This window comes from Hibiscus syriacus, unplaced genomic scaffold (assembly GCF_006381635.1).
Source record: "Hibiscus syriacus cultivar Baekdansim isolate YM2019G1 unplaced genomic scaffold, ASM638163v2 tig00000453_pilon, whole genome shotgun sequence".
Classification (NCBI taxonomy): Eukaryota; Viridiplantae; Streptophyta; class Magnoliopsida; order Malvales; family Malvaceae; genus Hibiscus; species Hibiscus syriacus.
In genome coordinates this window covers 582807-603669 of record NW_024061788.1, presented here as the reverse complement: position 1 = coordinate 603669, position 20863 = coordinate 582807, and the positions used below count along the sequence as shown (strand labels likewise).

General features: G+C 35.1%; 1 pseudogene; it reads left to right on the top strand.

Moving 5' to 3' along the window:
• The first annotated feature begins 272 nt into the window (after positions 1-272).
• LOC120205987 lies at positions 273-20697 on the top strand (annotated as a pseudogene).
• Positions 20698-20863: the final 166 nt, after the last annotated feature.

The window sequence follows — 20863 nt, the reverse complement described above, 5'->3', positions numbered from 1 at the left end:
TCAGTCTAGTCCCAGACTTGGTTCTTTCTCTGAAATTCAAGTCCCCGGAATTTGATAAGTTTAATGGGAATAGTTGCTCATCCACCCACATCACCATGTTTTACCGAAAGATGACAAGATATGTAGGAAACGACCAACTCCTTATGCATTGCTTCCAGGATAGTCTGTCGGGATCAGTCATCCTATGGTACAATCAGCTAAGCCGATCCCATATCAAGACTTGGAAGGATTTAGCCAAGTCATTTCTGAAACAATACAAACACGTCAATGACATGAGGCCAGATCGAGTTATGCTACAAAGCATGGAGAAGAATAATAAAGAAAGTTTCAGGCAATATGCACAGAAATGGAGGGATATAACTGTTCAGGTTCTTCCACCTTTGGATGAGAATGAAACCCGAAAACTCTTCATGCAAACACTGAAGACTCCTTACTTCGGGCATCTGGTTACAATTACATCCGGTAATTTTTTGGACTTAGTCATGACCGGGGACATGGTAGAAACGACCCTAAAGCAAGATAAGATTGAGGAAGGGGAGGCAAGCAAGAAACCTCCTATGAAAAAGAGGGATAGAGAGATTAACAATGTCAACACATACAATGCCAATAAGGGTGTTACGATCTCCAACCCAAAATCAACTATAGTTGTACCGTCAGGTACTTCTAAACAAGATTCTAGAGAACCTAGGAAGGAAAGGGAAAGGGAACATTTTGACCCTATTCCCATGACTAACAAAGAATTATATCAACAACTTTTTAACACCCACGTAGTGTCACCATACCGGGTGGAACCCATGAAGCCCCCATACCCCAGGTAGTATGATGAGAATGCCCATTGTGAATATCATGGCGGTGTCCCAGAGCACACTATTAAGAACTATTACGCATTCAAGAGAATCGTGTAGAAGATGGGTAGCAAGAACTGGATCGACTTCCAAAACTCGGGGGCAACCAAGTGAGGAGGAATATCATTTCATCATTTGCAACATTTTGTTTGAATTTTTTTTTCATCTTTTCTCAAGTTTTTTTTTTTTTGTAAGGACATTTAAATGAATTTATGCTACTTTAAAGATGGTGAGCAATGAATCAAATTTGCAGACTTGGAATTCTTTGAATGTTAACTGAATTAAAAACTCCATAAATAATTCAAAGTTACAGATCTTTGACAAAGTGACATAATTAAGGTTGATAAAACAAATGACTTAGACCTTACCCCAAAAGATACGCTTGAACACCGCACCTTTTTCTTGCAAGAATCGATATAGCCTTCTCCTCTCATAAGGGAAATAACAAGAGGCTTGGTATTCAGGTAAGTATAGAAGCAGACAACATGGGGCATCTTTTGCATATAACATTACTATACTTTTGTTTAAGACGTTCAATGATGATCATGATCTTTACAGATACAAAAGTCGAGTAGGTGAATCTAGTTTAGGTAGTTGGTTGGAAATTGAACTCTAAATATGAAATTTTTTACTTTCAACAACACCTAGACTATAACAGGTTCTTCTTGACAATCTTCAGAAATTGAATCTGTAAAGCTGAGCAATTCCACTAAGGCAATTGGTTATAGATGAAACTCGAAAGCCCTGGATTTTTGAATAGATTGCATTCAAACCATTACATTGCTAGGATACCTGGCAATTCAGTGTTTGCTCCACTGCAATTGTCATTTCAAAGACTTTGTGATGAGACAAACCCTTTAGTTAACCTGATAAAGGTGATTATAATATTGAGTTGTCCCTCTAGAGCAATTGGTTAAACGCCCCAGCTTTATGGATTTAGCTAGCCAGACAATGGCAAATTAAATCAAATTTATCTAAATAAGGAGTTTCGATAAAGATGGACCATGGGAGTTAATGAACACCTGTTATAGTCAATTTCACACGAGTACTCAAGAATTTCATTTTTAGATCGATATTTCAGTATTGCCTTTGTTAGAGGGGTATACGAAACTTGAACAAATAGAAGATTTCAGAGAACCGAAATAGAAGATTTAGTAATTGATTATGCTAGTTGTGTCATTTTTTCCGCATCCGATTAAAATGCCAAGCCAAGAAAGAGAGGCATGTTGCGATAATAAAAAAAGAAGAAAAAAAGAAATGCCATTTTGGTGGTCGAAACCTTAAGAAATAGGAAGCCAACTTGAAACCAACTCATCAACTTGGATATTTTTCAAAGAGCTATAACTCTGAAAGCATTAAAGAGCTATTGATTCTTTTTATTTTCTGTAAACTCATGTTTATGATTTGATTCGATTGTGAGCCTGAATTAAGGGGTAATGTTTTATAGAATTCTTATATTCTCATATCCTTTTTCTTCCCTTCTAAAATAAGAGAAAGGAAAAAATATTTTCAAACAGGATAGTCTCAAATGTGAAAGGCTGCAACCCAAGAAAAAAATGAGACATGATCGATTCCAAAGACCAGACAAAGCACGAGACTCTATCCAGGAGATAAAAAAGAACTAATTCATGTTGTATGCATCTTAGACATACTTAAGAGCATCACATTTATCATTTTTTAGCATACATAAATTTTTGCAGCTTTTAGAGTCCAGGTTTCAACTTCAAGATGAAAGATACTCAATTCAAAAGCGCCTTCAAAAAATCGATGGTGGAAGCTTCACTCAGCGATAGGGAGCTACACCTCAACCGACTTCAAACGGGTTTGAGAGCCAATTCAGAATGGATCCAATTCAGCACGACGAGTGGCAAGTTTTCAGTTAACGGTTTCAAGCCAGATTTCAACTCCACGACGGATGATATCCGACTGACAGAATATACCACTTGGCTTTCCCATGAAGGGGAGTAATTTAAAGAATTATGACTGGCTTAGACCCGTGAAGGGGAGCCATTTTTCACTTAAAGGAACTATTTGCAGCATAGCTCAAGGCGAAAAGGGTTATCTGCTAGAAAAAAAACCTTCTGAGTTCAATTACACTCAGCTCAAGGATATATCAAATTTACAGCATAACTCAAGGCGAGAAGGGTTATATGTCAGCAAAAAACCTTCGAGTTCGATTACATTCAGCTCATGGACATATCAAATTTACAACATAACTCAAGGCGAGAAGGGTTATCTATCAATAAAAACCTTTGAGTTCGATTACATTCAGCTCAATGGCATATCAAATCTACAGCATAACTCAAGGCAAGAAGGGTTACCTGTCAACAAAGACCTTCAAGTTCGATTACATTCAGCTCAAGGACATATCAAATTTACAGCATAACTCAAGGGAGAGAAGGGTTATCTGTCAACAAATACCTTCGAGTTCGATTCTATTCAGCTCAAGGGCATATCAAATCTACAGTATAGCTCAAGGCGAGAAGGTTATCTGTCAACAAAGACCTTCGAGTTCGATTACATTCAGCTTAAGGAGATATCAAATTTATAGCATAACTCAAGGCGATAAGGGTTATTTGTCAATGAATACCTTCGAGTTTGATACCAATCAGCTCAAGGGCATGTCAAATTTATAGCATAGCTCAAGGCGAGAATGACTATCTGTCAACAAAAAACTGTCGAGTCTGATTCCATTCAGCTCGATGACACATCAACCACATGGTAGCATCGATTAACCACTTTCCTGTTAAAGTTGAGGTCTTTAAGTCAAGAAAAAGATATGGACCAATCTCTCATCTTAGTATAGCATAGCTTAGGGCGAGAAGGATTATTTATCAACGAAAACTTTCGAGTTCGATTCCATTCAGCTTGAGAGCCTATCAACCACATGGTAGTGTCGAGAAAGTACTTTACAGTTGAATTTTCAAACCAATGTCTTTAAACCAAGAAGAAGGCCAAAGTTATCTACGATTTGGCAAGAAGAAGCCACATTCCGATTCAAATTGACTGCTTCTGCCTAGAATGATTTTTCTAGGCCTGCGTCCCTCAACATTGCTCTAGTTCTTTCTAACAAGGTTCTGTTCATCCGCTCTGCCACTCTATTTTGTTGAGGAGTGTTCGCCACTGTGAACTGTCTTTTGATGCCTTCTTTTCTGCAAAAGTCATCAAATTCTTCACTTGTGTATTCTCCTCCATTATCTGTTCTGAAACACTTGATCTTATTTCCAGAATCAAGTTCCACCCGTTCTTTGAAGTTTTTGAAAGTTGAAAATACGTCTGACTTCTTCTTAATAGGGTACACCCAACATCTTCTGGAGTAGTCATCAATAAATGAGATAAAGTATTTTGCTCTGCCTAGGGATGTAACTGGTGCTTGCCATATGTCAGAGTGAACCAATTCTAGAACACTTTTACCTCTAGAATTTGACATATTAAATTTTAATTGGTGCTCTTACTTGTTATGCAATGCTCACACAAAGTAAGTGATACCTTCGTTAAGCCTGGAAGTAGCTTTTGCTCCACAAGGACTTTCATTCCTTGTTCTGACATGTGTCCAAGTTTCTGACGATATAGCATTGCAGAATCTGAACTACATGAGAAAACAGAGTCTTCTGCTTCTAGCAAAGTCTCTCCCTTCAGTATGTACAAGTTTGCAGCTATCGTTTCGCCTTTCAGTACCACAAGCGCTCTACGGAACACCTTTATGATTCATTTTTGTGTTTCAATCTTGCTTGCATTATTATCTAACAATCTGTAGGATAATAAATTTTTCTTCAGGCTTTTCACGTGCCGCACATCTCGAACAACTTTAATTGTTCCATCATACATCTTCAATTTGATGGTTTCCACGCCAACGATCTCTAAGGCATGATCATTGCAACTATACACAGATCCTCCTGATACAAGTTCATAATGATGAAACCATTCTCTTCTTGAGGTCATATGATATGTTACTCCTGAATCAATGAGTCATATATCTGCATATCTCTTTCTACCTTCCATGGTTTTTGACGCTTCTTCAAGTGACCCTTCTTTCCATAGTTGTAGCACTTTAAATTCTTCTTGCTTCTTAACTTTGATCTACCATGTTTGTGACTGCTGCTTTAGCCACATTGCGTTGACCTCCCTCTCATCATTGTCAACGCTTCTGCTTGTTGCAGATATACTTGTCTGTCTTCCTTGTTCTTACACCGATTTTCTTCTTGTAGAACAGCAGCTGCAATATCATCAAAGACTAGACTGGTGACATTACTGTTTGTCAAGTTGATGATGAGTTGATCATACAAATCAGGTAGACTTTGGAGTAGAAGTTCAGCACATTCTTGTTCTCCTATTGTACATCTTAGGGATGTAAGCTGAGAAACTAAAGTGGACAGCGTGTTTAAGTGCTCCGTCACTGATGTACCCATTTCATGTTGTTTTTGGTTATGAAGGAGAAAAATTAGGAGTTTGCCTTGCTCTCTTCCTAACGGTTTATTCATAAGAAGGAATTACAATAGGGGTTTCAAATAGCGGAACAAAATTGCTATAGCAGTTGCTATTTTAAGGTAGTGCCGCCGTTCTAAACCGATATTGTCCAAAATAGCGGTGTGACGCGGAATAACACTAATAGCGACTGATAACAGTCGTAAATTAATGAGTAACGGCTGATCACGGTGATAACGGCTCGTTATTCTTATTATTTTATGTTACACTAAATCAGTCAAATACAACAAAACACGAGGTGATTCGAAAACAAAAAAAATGAAAAAAGAAAGATAGGAGAACTTACCTTTTTTGCGGGTAGCCGGAAAGCTTGAGGGTCACTGAAATCCAAATTATCAAAAGGTAATTTCTTAGATCTAGGGCTTGTTGTTTGATTTTAGGAAAAAAGGGGTTTTAGATTCAAGTTTTAGGGAATGAGACGAGTCTTTTGAGACTCTAGGACCATCTCCGACCACCTGGGGAATGAGACGAGTCTTTTGAGACTCTAGGACCATCTCCGACCACCGTGGTTGGTCATCGACGATGACCATGATCGATGGACTACACGGCCGAGGGGGCTCCAAAATTTTCCTTGGCTTTAAGCAAAATGAAGAAATGAAATATGGGTTTCAAAATCAAGCTTTTGGGTTATAAACAACCATATGTGCGATGCCTTTTTTAGAGGTGGGGTTTTCATGAATTTGGTACATGGGTAAATCGCTCGATGAGACCCTTTCCATTTGTAATTTTTCCTTTTTAGTCATTGTCATAACGTATCCCTCAGGGATCTGTTAGACTTGAAAATTTTAGATTCGGGGAAAGCGATAAAATTCAATTTTGAAAACAATTTGATTTTTGAGTCACCACCAACCTTTAAGTTAGGTAGGTTGAAAACCTTAAACAACAAAAAATGGTATGCGTTTTACCAAAGATTCATTTTTAAAAGTTCGGGAGTCAATTATGTGTGAGGAAGGGTTAGCACCCCCACAACGCCCAAATTTTGGTACCTAAATGATTACATGTTGTTTAAATATTGGGAATTACAAATTTAAAAAATATATTTAAATTATGATCCTTCTATTTATTCAAATTTATTTAAATAAGTGTCAATTTAAAAAAAATAACTTAAAATAAAGGATGCAATGGGTCAAAAAGATTAAATAGCCCAAAAGACATTTTTATATAATAAAAATATTATAATTATTCGTATAAGTGAAAATGCGTCATTTTGTACGAACAATCCTTGAAATGCACTTATTTTATAGTTATGAGAATTTTTCATAGATTTCTCTCACAAAAGACGTTATTTCGTAATTTTTCACAAAGATAAAACAAAATAAAAATGAAAATAGGTGAAAAATAATCAAAATAACAAACGTTGAACAAAGAAAATTATCGAATAAAACATTTATGAGGAAAATCCTCGAAAAAAATACCTTCCCTGATAGTTGGGAGAATATTTAAATAGATTTTTCTCAAAATGAAATTTTCCATTTACCTATTTTAGAAAACAAAATGAAATATAAAAATAAAATGGAAGCAATAATACCAATATGTATATAAATAAGGGATTGAAATAAAAACAAATGAATATTACAAACCAAAATAAAAAGGAGAAAAATAAAGCATTTGATAATTCCAAGGACCAGAATAAAAAAACAAAAACTTGAAGGAGTTAAATAGTAATTAAAAAACCAAGAGCCAAGATTGAAAATATTAAATAATGCAGGTATTGGAAATGAAAATAACCATTAACAACATTAAGGACTGGAATAAAATAAACCAGAAATATACAGGGGCAAATAATAATTAATCCTAAATACAATAATATTAAAATAGTGACCAAAACGAAATATGCATACATCACAGGGTCAAATTTGAATATCAGCAAAAATACACAATACATAAAATCAGTGACTAAAATCAAATAATCACAAATATGATGACCAAATTCAAATATAAACAAACATGGTAAAATAAACAAATTAGTGACTTAAAAGTAAGTACTAAAATGTAAGTGCTCGAAAGGAAATAATGAAAATTTTCATTAAATGGCTAAACGGCGATATTACAAAGGAGCAGGGACCTAGGGTGCTATTAGCCCACAGAAAAATAAAAACACGGGTGAGATTTACAAAAGTCAGGGACTAAATTTGATATTAACCCTTTTCTCAAAAACACACTGACACCCTTCCCCTTTAAACGGTGTTGTTTCGAATATGATATATATATATATATATATATATATATATATATATATATATATATATCCTTAAACCAAAATAGGCCCACATTTTCATTTTTCTGATCTTCCTTTCTCTCTTAAAAATAGAGAGCAGAAAGTGCTCTCAAGTTTATCTCCCTTTACATCTTTGTCTCCGTCGTGGAGAAAGAAAAGACAACCACGGCTGTCGCAACCGGTGGCGATGGTGTGAGAAAACACACTAAAACCAACCTTCGGTCTTCCACCCTCTCTTTCTTTAGAAAGCAAACCCTTATCTTCCTAAATAACCTAAAACCCCCTTCAAAACCCTAGATCTAGGGGAAAATTAAGGTTTCTTATCTTCGATGATGGTTTCTCTTCGTTCTGGTGAGGCTATAATAATAGGGTTTCTCTATAAGGGTAAGATCTCCCTCACGTTCTTTCTTTTTTCTTTTTTCTTTTTTGATTTCTATTTTTCTCTTTGGTGTTTTTTTCCCGAATAAGTTTGATGCTTGATTTATGGTTCTCTTGGGTATAAATAATGAAGGCTACTCGTAGGGGCATGGGTTTTTTATTTTTGAGTAAATTTTGGTGACGACGGCAGTATAGGATTGCTCGACAACGACTCACTTGCCGGTCTGGGGGAGCGCGTGCTTCTTAGGCGCTGGTGAATGGTTTAGATTCTTCACTAGGTCAGCGGCGGCTAGAGCTGAAGATAGGAAACCCTTATTGGGTTCACACATGAGCTGGACTGAGTCGGATCCTGGGTTGTTGAGTAGCTTCGAGTTGTAATTGTTGTATCTGGGCTGCTGGGTTGGGCTTGTGTGTGGTTGTATCTGGGTCTGATCTTCATACCTGCAAAAATAATATAAATATATGTTAATTAAAATAATAATAATAATAATATTTTTAGACCCGGACAAAAACGGATGTCTACAGCTACCCCTCTTTGCACATTCTTGTGTTAACAAGAATAGGGCAAAAACAAAAAAAAACAACCAGTTTTTGTCTGGTTCTTTTTTTTAAAATTTGATATGTTTGTTGTTGGGGGAAGACACTGCTCATACGTGATGAAGAGTTATGGTCATCTAAGGGTGACACGACTCTTACGTGATGAGGAGATCCGGTCGGTGGATGACATGGTTCCTACGTGATAGGATAATAGACCATCTTTAGGGAATGGTAATAACACGGTTCCTAGACGATGAGGACGGCTGGTTATCTAGGGATAACATGACTCCTACGTGATAAGGAGGTTTGGTCGGTGGATGAAAAGGTTTCTACGTGATGAGGATGGTAGGCCATTTTTAGGGATAATGTTTCAAGGGAAATATACTCAAAGATGATGCTTCAAGAGAAGTTGTCTCAAGGGAGACAAAGGTTGTTTCAAGGGAAACAATCTCAAAGTTTGGTATTTTATAAGAATCTATCTCAAGGGAGATAAAATTATTTTCAAGGGAAATGATCTCAAATGTTGGTGTTTCACGAGAAACTGTCTCGAGGGAGATAAAATTTGTTTCAAAAGAAACATACTCAAAGATTATAAATTTTGTTTCCAGTGAAACAACTTCAGAATTTGCGTTTTAAGGGGAAAATGTCTCAAGCGAGATGAATCTGTTTTGAAAATATCTAGTGAGGTTAATTTTGATTTTAGAAAAATTGTCTCTAGCGAGACGACGATTTGTTTCGAGAAAAACAATATCAAAGGAGACAAACAGTCTGCTTGTTCCTGCATGTTGAGGAAATGTCTTCAGAAGATCTGATTGCTGACTTCAGGAAGCCAAATATGTGGATGGCATTGTTCTTTCAGGTTGAAGACATCTGGTCATTTTCGAGCTTTTATTTCCTAAAAGATCAAATTGATGTATTTATGACTGCCTATCTTGTATGATTATGGGTGTCATGATGAAGTTTGTTTGATGTGTTTGATTTGATGAATTATTGAGTTTATCCTCAAGAGAGGGGAGAAATGTCCTTAATGCATATAATGCTGAATGTTTGATGCAAAGATGTAAATTTCCTGCAACATGTATATATGTATATGTTGATGTATGTTTTCTTGGTGGGAATGATTTCATGGGCAAGCTTCATTCTATCCCTGATTCAGTTGTCTTCATTTTTCACTAGTGTGTACTCTTGCAAACCTCGACCTAAGATAATTTGTTTCCTTGTCCCATCAAATTTTCCCCCAAAAAATGGCTTCCCTTGCCCTAGCTTCGGTCTTGAGCTTCAGAGAGATGCTCATTGAATTCCAAGATACTTCTAGAGAACTTATCTTGTTTGAAAATGTTTTTCTTCCTTTAAAAGAACTTAATGAAGAAAGAATTTGTGAATTTTTGTTGTCAAATGAACTAAAATAATACCCTATCTTCGGTTTCACAATTGGAGCAAATCACAAACATGAATTCATTGTATATCAAAAGAATCAACTGCTCTTTTAATCTTTCATAGCTGCGAATCTTTGTCAAATGTCAAGATCGAAAGGTTGGTTTAAAGGTGGGCTATCTAAATTCTTAGGTTTATTTCATCGATTCGTCCTTTTCTTTTTCTTGGTCATCGTAAAAATTAGGACATGCCTCTTTTCCTTGGTTTGGCATTTTGATCGGATGTAGATAAAATGACGCAACTATCATAGTCAATTGTTAGCCTTTTTAGAACACTTCTATTTCACTTCTATTTTAGAACACTTATATTTCAGTTCTCTAAAATCTTCCCAATTGTTCAAGCTTCGTAGACTCCTCAAGCAAAGGCAGTGAAGAAATATCGGTCTAAAAATGAGATTCTGGAGTGCTCGTGTGAAATTGACTATAACAGGTGTTCCTCAACTCCCTTAGTACATATTCATAGAAATTTCTTATTTAGTAAATTTGACTTAATTTGCCATTGTTTAGCTAGTTGAATTCAACTTTATTGTACATATATTTTTTTATAATTGCCTTTGTTCGGCTAGCTTAAGGATTCATGTCGTCACAAAGTCTTTGACTTGACAACCACAGTGGAGCAAACACTGGATTGCCAAGTAATAGATCAATGTCATGGTTTGAATGTAATCTATTAATAAAGTCATGGCTTTCGAGTTTCCTCTATAACCAATTGCTTTAGTGGAATAGCTCAACTTTATTGTATAATATATATATATATATTATGGGTATACAGATTTCATTTCTTAAGCTTGTCAAGGAGAACCTATTATAGTCTCAGTGTTTGTTAAAGGTCAGAAAATCTCATCATTAGAGTTCAATTCCCAAGCAACTGACCTAAATTAGATTCACTTGCTCGACCATTCCATCTGTGAAGATCATGATCATCATTGAACGTCCTCAACGAAAGTAGAAACCAATTAGCTTAGCAATTTCATGTTCCATATGCCCCATTTTGCCCTCTCCTGACACATACATGAATGTCAAGCCCCTGATTGACTCTCCTTGTGAAAAGAAAGCTAATGTGGTCCCTGTAAGAGAATGGTATATATTCTGGTGTATATTCTATAGTAGGATTAGGGGTTATTATTTTTGCAGGGGTTTAATCTTGTCATTTTTCAAAGATTTACAACCTTAATTATTAAAAGCTTTTAATTAAGATGATATTCAACGAATTGTAAGATTAAAATTTGCTCATTGCTCATTTCCTAATAAGGAAGCATTTTATTTAAAATGTTTGAACGTCAAGTGACTTACAAAAATTTAAACATAGGAAGTACAAAAGAAAAACAAGTTCAAACAAGATGATATGCATGAGAATGCAACAACACTCCTGATGAATGCCCTAGCCTGCTCCTGATCAGAATGCCTCATTACATATTTAATGTCAATGCCCCTGAATTAATCAGATCTTGGACCTTACGCTTCAATGCCCCGCAATTCTCAGTGGTGTGCCCTGAGCTCACAATATGATAGTTGCATATGGCGTTAACATCATGACCTTCTGGATATGGGGCCTCTCTTGGTTTGGATTGAACTATAGTCACAAGGTTTTTCTCAACTAGCGTTGGAAGTAATTCCTCATATGTCATTGGAATTGGATTGATACGAATCCTTTCACGGAATACCTTATGAGGTTCGGTCCCCTAATTAACTAGATAAAATCCAACTATGTTAATCTCAGCTCATTACTCAATGTCAGTACTACTAGTGCCTCTTATCCGGCCATTTTTTACAGCTCTTTCGATCATTTCTCCACACATGAGGATGTTAGAGAAACTCTTAGTGACAGCCCCTATCATATGGATGATATATGAAACTTTAATGTGTCGATGAATAGAGTGATGAACTCTCTTTCAATCATTGGTGGATGCACTTGAGAAGTCACCCCTCTATCATTGAGCATATTATCGGAAGCTCTCATCACTCTTCATCTCCATATTTTGTAGCGTTGTTCGATCAGGGGCCATGTCAGTCATGTATTTGTATTGACTCAAAAAGGCACTAGCCAAATCCTTCCAAGAGTGGATTTGAGCTCGACTCAGTTGATTATACCACTTAGAAGCGGGTCCGATCAAATTGTCCTGGAAATAATATATCAATATCTGATCATTGTTGGTGTATCCATTCATCCTTCGAACAAACATCGTGAGATGGGCATTAGGAAAACTAGTTCTATTGTATTTTTCAAAGTCGGGCATCTTGAATTTGGGTGGAAACACCAAGTCAGGAACTAAGACTAGTTATGTTGCATCCATTTCATTGTGAGAGCTATGTCCTCTCCTTCCCTTGAATGTTTCTCTGCACCACTTTTTTAAATTCTTATGGATCTCATTATTGGCTCTTTCCATCGCCTCAAGAGCGGACATGTTGTGATCAGCATAATTATCTCGAGGATATAACATAGTTGCAAGAATTTTAATAGCGGAGAAGCCTACTTGGTAACTTGGAAGCTTGTCTGGCAAAATGAGTATCGGTGGATTAGCATGGGCCATCACATTTTCAGAGGTTTATTTGGTTAAGGAAATATTTTCTTTACCTCTTTCTTGGTTGAGTCCAGTCAGTTGTGCTACGATTTTGTCAACTAGGTCATTTTGGCTTTGAAAGATGTGATCCACAGTGGCCTTTTACGCCTGCTCCATTTTTGCTTCCCACTTTGTTTGCATCTTTCGAAAATTCTCTTTCAACTCTTTCTTCAGCTTCTCAAATTTTGCTTCCATTCTCAATATTGAGTTAACGAAGTTGCACAGTTAGAAGCATTCCCTCAAAGTCCTCCACAAGATAAGCCCATGAGTCCATGATTAATGTATGTAAAAATGCTTAAATGAATGCTATGCAGAATGCGAAGATGCAAATGTTGATGGAAAAATGTTTATCCTTAAATGTAATGCAAAGAAGGACAAAAAGTGACACAAGCAAAAGAAACAAAATAAGTTAGTGTGGGCAAAATAATCAATAAAATTAAAAGATACTATTTAAAGATAAATATAACACCTACCCAATCATAAGATCTACCCGAGCATTGCTTTTATTAAATAGCGATTCTACCCAAACATGTTTTCTACCAAAAATGATTATTTTCAAGAAATTAATCCTAAAGGCATGGTATCTAGTTCAAATGCTATTATTCAAAAAGAATAAATATATTCTACAAACTTAAAGTAAAAGGTAAAGGTTTAGAAATGCCCCTCCTTTATATACACTTATTTTGGGTATCTACTGACGGATAGAGGTTTGGCATGACTTTTATCGGGATGGGTTACTATGGCTCACTATATGTGGTATTAGGTTCTAAGAAAAAGGTACTCGAATTATCTATGTTGGTGCCTTCTTAGGCTGTCAAACCCTTAATCCTAACCCATTACAGGCTCGTTCGAGATGATACATTCCCTTGGGTCCACGTGGAGAAACAATTCATCTTACGTAGATGTAAGGTATATGAACCCCCAAAGTTTACTTGCTAAAACCCATACGGAGAAATAAATTATCTCACGTAGGCTATGTTTTCACCTCAACTTAAAAGGGACAAAGCTCGTAAGTAAACTTATGGCATGTAAATGCATGTGTTGTGTATAAGGAGAAATTCACAAACCTTCAAAAACAAGACAGAAGACAAAAAATTTTACAAGATCAAAAATCTATTCAATTCTGAAGACCAATAAAATCAAAAGTCAATTAGTTAAAAATAAAATAATACATGATATGTTGAAACTCAAAATAAACAAAAAGATCATAAATTAAATACACTTTAAGTTTTTAATTCCCAATAATAAAAACAACGTATAATCGTTTATGGCCTGACTCTCTAAGTCCCCAGCGGAGTCGCCAAGCTATCATAATGTATCCCTCGGGGATCCGTTAGAGTTGAAAATTTTAGATTCAGAGAAAGCGATGAAATTCAATTTTGAAAACAATTTAATTTTTGAGTCGCCGCCAACCTTTAAGTTAGGTAGGTTGGAAACCTTAAACAACAAAAAATGGTATGCATTTTACCAAAGATGCATTTTTAAAAATTCAGGAGTCGATTATGTATGAGGAAGGGTTAGCACCCCCACAACGCCCAAATTTTGGTACCTAAACTATTACATGTTGTTTAAATATTGGGAATTACAAATTTAGAAAATATATTTAAATTATGATCATTCTATTTATTCAAATTTATTTAAATAACTGTCAAATTTAAAAAAAAAACTTAAAATAAGGGATGAAATAGGTCAAAATGTAACATTCTCAATACCGGGTTAGTGACTAAATTGAAATATTTTAGAATTTGTTGGTCAAAGTAGATAAATTGAAAATTTTGGGTACTTATATTGTAAATTTTGTATAGGATTGAATTGCAAAGAAGAAGGAAGTGATGGACAAAATGGTCTTTTGGTAAAGAAAATAATTAAATGTTGTTGTGGTATTATATTAACCCACGTGGAAGAGGAAAGGAAGGCAAAGTTGGTTCCAGAGTTTTCTTCTTCTCCTTTCTTCCTCATACGTGAGAGCTCAAGGCAAATGTAATATTTCTTAGTTGTTGATTATTAGCTGAAATTTAAGTTGGGTTTTGATCATTAAGTGATACTTAAGCTTAAGGAAAGCTTAAGTTGTCTTAAAACAATAAGATGAAGAGAATAGAAAGGACTAAAGATGAGGGGTGATTAAATGAAATCTTTGTAGAGGGACCATAATTAGATTTCAAGACTAAATTTGACTTGTCATTAGTGGAATTAAGAAGTATCATGTGCTAGAATTGGGTTTAGAACATGTTGAAATTTGAGTATGATTCTTGAATGTTATGTGGAGGATTGGATTTTGAAGTTAAAGAGGTATTGAATAAGTATTAATTAGTTTAAGTAGGTGTATGTAAGTTAAGGATATGAAAGGGGTCGAAATATGACATAATTGAGCTAGAATGAAGTGATTTTTGTGTTTAATATTGATATTTGGGCTGGTATGTATCGGTACACATTCAATAGGTACTAATACATCAAGAGTAAAATCTAGGAAGACGTTCAAAGTGTACCGATACATTAAGGAGTGTATCGATACCCCTTGACAGGAAAACTTTCGAATGTAATTTATGTATCGATACACGTTAAGGAATGTACTGATACTAGTGTGTACCGATACACTTCAAAGGGAAATAGAAATATATCTTTCCTTTAGTATAAGAAATGAAATATTAGAGTATGCCAATTGGGAATACTGATATGTATATTATAGTGTGTGTGTAGATATCGATCGAGTGCAAAGTCTGGACAAGTTGACACGTAATAGTCTCGAGAAGATAGATAAATCAGTATTGACTAGTGAGCCAGGTGAGTGCATATTCAATAGTATATGATGTTTGAATGGAAATAAGACTTGTGATAAGTCTATTTCCTATAGCAGAATGTATGAGTTCATAGATATAAACATGTGGTTGTTATAATTTATATGTGTGTATGAGTATAGGTGTTGATATGTTATGTGTATGTTACATGATTTGTACAAGTACATGTTAGTGTGATAAGTTATGTGAAACAGTACAAATGATCTATATGATTGTATAAGAATATGAAATAAGCTATGAGATAAGGACATAACGAATGAAATGAACATTTGACATAATTTATAAGCTAAGGAATTATTTGATATAAATATATGTGAATACATGATAACATGATGTAAGTTAAGTTAGGTGATACTAAATTATGAAACTGTATGAAAATATATGAACTATATAATATGAAATTGTGAACATATGAGAAAGGATATAAGAGATAATGTGTTAGTGATATATGTGATGTATGAGAACATATGTGAACAAGAGATGACAATGATATACATGTCATATGAACACAAGAGAAGTGTTATAAGCTAAGTGACATATGATTATGAAATCATATGAAAAGTGAAAGTACATGCGAATATGTGAAATGATATGAAAGAGAATGCCCATGTTTTATGAGATGAGAGCTAGAGGTATAGTTGGCATGCCAAGAGTCGAGGGTTACCTATGTCTTTCGAGACATATGGACAGTTTACATATGTCCTTCAGGACATATGGACAGTTATCTATGTTCTCTGGAACATATGGATAGGTCCTTACCTTGAGTTCTCAATAAGGTACATGGGCTAATAAAGAGATAATCATGAATATAATGTATGTAATATATATATTATGTGTGATAGGAATTGTATGAAATGATATATGTGTGTTATGAGTTATTGCATATGCCATAAAAATGAGTTATAAGATATATGATATATGATATAAAAAAAGAGATTATATGAACAATAGATAAGAAATGTGAATGATAATAGTATATGAGTATGATAGAAACATAAATTATGACATGTATGTATGTGTTTGTTACATGAAAAGTATATGAGTTACATGATTTGTTAGCATAAAATAGTCATGCATGGTTATTGAATATAAATTACATTAGATGTGTTTTTATGCCTCACTAAGTCATAAACTTAACGTGTGATTGTTTCACACTTAGGTTCCAGAAATCGAGAAGAGAAGCTAAGAGGAGCAAGACAGGTCAGTCACTCTTTTACGAAGTTCAGATCAGAAAAGAATTTTAATCATGTATACCTTATTATATTTAGTTGGCATGTACTAAGAGAATTGTATTGAATATGTTCTGATAGGTTTTGTAAAAACAAATGTTTTAATTAATGAAAATTGTTTATCTTCCTAAATTAAGGATTTAAATTTTTACCAATTTGTAAATAAAACGTTTTAAAAAGTCAATGTGACACCTCAGACTCGGATCCGAGTCGGATACGGGTTGGGGTGTTACACAAAAAGATTAAATAGCCCAAAAGATATTTTTATAGAATAAAAAATATTATAATTATTCTTATAAGTGAAAATGCATCATTTTGTACGAGCAATCCTTGAAAATGCACTTCCTTTATAGTTAGGAGACTTTTTCATAGATTCCTCTCACAAAAGACGTTATTTCGCAATTTTTTGAAAAGATAAAACAAAACAAAAATGAAAAGAGGTGAAAAATAATCAACATAACAAACATGGAACAAAGAAAAATTATCGAATAAAACATTTATGCGGAAAATCCTCAAAAAGATACTTTCCCTTGTAGTTGGGAGATGTCTTCGTAGATTTCCCTCAAAATGAAATTTTCCATTTACATATTTTAGAAAACAAAATGAAATATAAAAATAAAATGGAAGCAATAATACCAATATGTATATAAATAAGGTATTGAAATAAAAACAAATGAATATTATAAACCAAAATACAATGGACAAAACTAGAGCATTTGATAATTCCAAGGACCATAATAAAAAAAACAAAATGAAATTTTCCATTTACATATTTTAGAAACACAATGAAATTAAAATAAAATGGAAGCAATAATACCAATATGTATATAAATAAGGTATTGAAATAAAACAAATGAATATTATAAACCAAAATACAATGGACAAAAACTAGAGCATTTGATAATTCCAAGGACCATAATAAAAAAAACAAAACTTGGAGGAGTTAAATAGTAATTACAAATAACCTATAGCCAAGATTGAAAATATTAAATACAGGTACTGGAATGAAAATAACCCATTAACAATATTAAGGATTGGAATGAAACAAACCAAAAACATACAGGGCAAATAATAATTAATCCTAATACAACAATATTAAAAGTGGCCAAAACGAAACAGCATACATCACAGGGTAAGATTCGAATATCAGCAAAAAAACAATACATAAATTCAGTGACTAAAATGAAATAATCACAAATATTATGACCAAAGTCAAACATAAACGAACTTGGTAAAATAAATAAATTAGTGACTTAAATATAAATATTGAAATGTAAGTGCTCGAAAGAGAATAATGAAAATTTTCATTAAATGGATAAACGACTATATTACAAAGGAGAAGGGACTAGGGTACTATTAGCCCACAGAAAACTAAACATGGGTGAGATTTACAAAAGTCAAGGACTAAATTTGATATTAACCATTTTCTTAAAAACACGTTGACACCCTCCCCTTGAAACGGTGGCCCACATTCTCATTTTTCTCATATTCACTCTCTCTTAAAAATAGAGAAGAAAATGCTCTCAAGTTTCTCCCTCTACGCCTCGTCTCTGCCATGGAGAAAGAAAAGACAGCCACGGCCGTCGCAGCCGGCGACGATGGTGTGAGAAAACACACCAAAAACCAACCTTCGATCTTCCACCTGCTCTATTTCTTCAAAAAGCAACCCTTCTCTCCAAACAACTGAAAAACCCTTTCGAATACCTAGATCTAGGAAAAAAGGAAGGTTTTTTACCTTTGATGATGGTTCTCTTGTTCTGGTAAGGCTACAATAATAGGGTTTCTCTATAAGGGTAGATCTCCCTCACTTTCTTTCTTTTTTTCTCTTTTCTTTTTGTTTATATTTTTCTCTCTAGTCTTTTTTTCTGAATAGGTTTGATGGTTGATTTATGATTCTATTGGGTATCAATAAGGAAGGCTGCTCGCAGGGGCATGGGTTTCTGATTTTTTGGGTAGGTTGAATCCTGAAAAATCGGGATTTAGGGTATTTTATTTTGAGGTTTTCTGACATTGGTTGTTTTTCTCTGATTAGATGTTATCATGCACTGTTGATGATAATTATGTTATTGTTTGACAGGTTTTTGTGATGACAGCAGCGTGGGATTGCTCGGCAGTAGCTCACGCGCCAGTCTGGAGGAGCGCATGCATCTCACGCGTCGGCGAACGGTTCAGATTCTGACCTGGGTCGGCGATGGCTAGAACTGAAGAAGGAAAACCCTAATCGGGTTCACACATGAGCTGGATCGGGTCGGATCCTAAACACGGGTCTGGATCAAGTTTGGGTCAGTTCTAGATCCTGGGTCAGATCCTGGGCTGTTGAGTAGCATCAGATTGTAATTGTTGTATCTGGGATGTTTGGTTGGGCTTGTGTGTTGTTGTATTTGGGTCTGATCTTCATGCTTGCAAAAATAATGTAAATATATGTTAATTAAAATAATAATAATATTTTTAGGCCCAGACAAAAACGGGTGTCTACAGTCATCAAATGAAAATTTTATCTTTTCGATTCAAACTTATAATTTTGTTTCAATTTCAGTTTAGTCCCCTGATCGAGACTTTTATTTATTTTAATTTGGTCTCCAATTTTTATGTGTGTTGCAATTTAGTCACTTTTCATGACTTTATTGATCTTCTGATTTGGATCTTTTATTTTACAATGTTCATTTTAGTAAGTTATAGTATGTTATTTTCGTAAATGAATCATAATGGGTAATTTATTTTTATTCATTTTAATTTTTTAGATTTTTTTCTATGCTAATAGTCTTATTTCTTTAAATAATAATGACTTTTTAAAATTATAACTATAATTATTATATTTTAGGATAAATTGTGTGAATTTAAAAAAAATTCACGATCGCGACATCCGCAGTGATTGTGATGTCATCCATTATGTCCGCAATCGAGATAAACGCGACTGATAACGCGGTAGCAAATTCTATTTAAATCCCTGGCTTCAACAGCTTTGATTATCATATGAGGGGAGACCATGAAACTATTCTTCCAGATTGTTTGTGGGCCTCTCTGTTCCGTGAATCCTCTGACAACGGTCGAGTGGTATCCGGTGTTCACTTCGTTGTGCATTGTCTTATCTCAGCTCCCGAATCTTAATTCTATCGCAGGACTATCTCTAGTAGGAGCTGTGACGGCCATCACTTACTCCACCATGGTGTGGGTGCTCTCCGTTAGCCAACAAATGCCACCTACAATCTCTTACGAACCTCCCTTGCTGCGTCATCTGCCGCTGCTTTCTTCTCGGTCATGAATGCTCTTGGAATCGTAGCATCTGCGTTCAGAGGCCATAATTTAGTTTTAGAGATTCAGGTATGCACTGTTCGATTGCCGATAGTTCCCATTAAACAAGTTTTACTGTCATTTCCAATAAGATGAATTGTTTCAGGCAACAATGCCATCAACTTTTAAACACCCTGCTCATGTCCCCATGTGGAGAGGGGCCAAGGTTGCTTATTTCATCATTGCAATGTGTCTTTTCCCTGTTGCCATTGGAGGCTTTTGGGCTTATGGAAACCTTGTAAGCATTCCACCTTTCCAATATTGGCAGATTTCATCTTCTATAATGTCGATCCATTGCTAATTGTGCTTGTTTAGATGCCTTCGGGAGGGATTCTGAATGAGCTCTGCGGGTTTCACAGTCACGAGATTCCAAGAGGGCTTCTTGCACTGGTTTTCTCCTTGTGGTATTCAACTGTCTGAGCAGTTTCCAAATATTTCGATGCCCTTTTTCGATAGCTTCGAAGCAGGATATACTAGCCGTACAAACCGCCCATGCTCTATCTGGGTTCGATCAGGTTTTCGAGTTTTCTACGGATTTGTCAACTTCTTCATAGGGGTGGCACTGCTATTCCTTTCAAGTCTAGCTGGACTGTTAGGAGGACTCACTCTTCCGGTTACGTTTGCTTATCCATGTTTCATGTGGGTTCTAATAAAAAGGCCAACCAAATACGGCTTCAATTGGTATTTCAATTGGATCCTGGGTTGGCTTGGTATTGCCTTCAGCTTGGCCTTCTCCATTGGTGGCGTTTGGAGTATAGTGAACAATGGTCTTAAGTTGAAATTCTTCAAACCCAGTTAAGCAGATGACAAAACACCTAAATCTGGCTTTTGGATGTTTCAATGTCAGCCAAGAAACATGTTTTATATATATATATATATATATATATTTATGTTTCACGTTGTATCTGGAAATTTTCCATTTTTGGCTCCTTATCCTGTCTTAAAACAAAGGAAGATGTACTCATAATGTTGTCCAGAACATTTCTTTATTCTCAAAGTAATCTGAATGTTTAATAATGACTGTAGTTATCATCTTGACATTATCAGTATGAATCAAAACACCGTAAATCATCATGTAGGGAAACTGTTAA